The sequence below is a fragment of the Ambystoma mexicanum genome, chromosome 6q (assembly GCF_040938575.1).
Source record: "Ambystoma mexicanum isolate Mex_15411 chromosome 6q, UKY_AmexF1_1, whole genome shotgun sequence".
Taxonomy (NCBI): domain Eukaryota; kingdom Metazoa; phylum Chordata; class Amphibia; order Caudata; family Ambystomatidae; genus Ambystoma; species Ambystoma mexicanum.
Genome location: NC_090937.1, coordinates 1,517,184,672 through 1,517,186,217, shown reverse-complemented (window position 1 = coordinate 1,517,186,217; position 1,546 = coordinate 1,517,184,672). Strand labels below are relative to the sequence as shown.

The 1,546-nt window shown below is 47.4% G+C and overlaps 1 non-coding gene across 1 annotated transcript; it reads left to right on the top strand.

Annotated features, from left to right (window-relative positions):
- The first annotated feature begins 483 nt into the window (after nucleotides 1-483).
- On the top strand, nucleotides 484-647 carry LOC138517222 (U1 spliceosomal RNA). The gene has a single exon (XR_011282434.1). It is a non-coding gene; the product is annotated as a U1 spliceosomal RNA (small nuclear RNA).
- Nucleotides 648-1,546: the final 899 nt, after the last annotated feature.

The following is a 1,546-nucleotide window of genomic DNA, read 5'->3' as shown; positions in this document are numbered from 1 at the left end:
GGGGAGTCAATCTTACGCCGGACACACGAAAGAGGTAAATAGCATGGGAAATTAATTGCATTAAAGAGACAAAGAAGGGACTGGGAGCCTCAATGTAACCAGTGCAGATACAAGACAACTAGAAATAGTCCAGTTATGCACAGTCAATGGACACAAGCTCTGACTGCCTTTCAAGAACAATACGAATCTTTCTCTAATTCAAGTATTTCGTCTGGCTGGCAAACAATGGAATACTTGTTTTTACATCCAAAAAGGGTAATATACTCCTGCCTTCTGAGGTATCTAATACTTTTTCTTAGAAAACTGTATTTGGTTGGCCACAAAAAAGATGATATGCTATTCAGAACTTCACAAGCAACACATATTTAACCTTGCCACGAAATCTGTCATATTGATTTACAGCTAGTAAATGACATCAAATCTCAGGTCAGTCTCTAAAAATGGCGTGATGTTCTTGTCATTTTGTCAAGAAGAGTCAGGGGTATACTTACCTAGCAGGGGAGCATCTGTGATCAGCAAGGCAGAGCTCCCAGGGTGAGGCTCATCCATTGCACATCGGATTTGCTGACCCCTGTGATGTCCCCAAATGTGGTTTTCTCGGCTGCATTATTTCTGGTAGTGGGGGACTGCGTTTGCGCTTTCCCACTGTGGTGTCCTACTCTCTAGCACTTACAAGGCACAGTCATTTGCAGCAACTGAAAACAATCTTATCCTCTCTACCAGTAACTATAAATGATGTTCTCTAAGGAAAGCATTTTCTCTCACCACCAAAACCCATTGGCACTGAATGTGATTTCCACATCCCTACCAAGAATTGTACGAATTGTTCTCAGTAACTAGTGTGTGCTCTAGCTACAAAAACATGATGCACTTGGTTTCAGCCACAACAATCAAATGCTCTCTCTCACTTAAAATAAAGTCAACGATTTGTTATTGCTAGCTTTGCATACCCAGGGATATGATCTGGCCACCAAAGATGAATACTGATGCACAGCCACAACCTCTGCGCATACACTAGAAAGTGGGCGGAACACGGGGCGTAACGCGCGGAATGGGGAACAACTTGCGAAAACAAGGGCGTAACTGGGGATGTACTGCAGGGAAGCAGAGGGAACGTCCACACGCACCCGAAACACACGTATTCATGGAACCGAATAGGGCAAAGCCACGCACAGCGAAAGACACGCACAAGCCGATACACGTCTGCCACACGAAGGCAGGCGGTAGCGTCCCTGCGCATTACAAAAGTGGCAACATACAGCAATTGTGCGAGCGGGGCACGTGTATTTCGGGGGTTCGCGTGAACTAACTCACGCGATCGGGCCTGGGGTAGCGGGCTACGTGTATTTCAGGGGTTCGCGTGAACTTTCTCACGCGATCGGGCCTGGGGGAGCGGGCTACGTGTATTTCAGGGGTACGCGATCGGGCATGGGGGAGCGGGCTATGTGTATTTCAGGGGTTCGCGTGAACTTTCTCACGCGATCCGGCCTGGGGGAGCAGGCTACGTGTATTTCAGGGGTTCGCATGAACTTATTCACGCGATCGG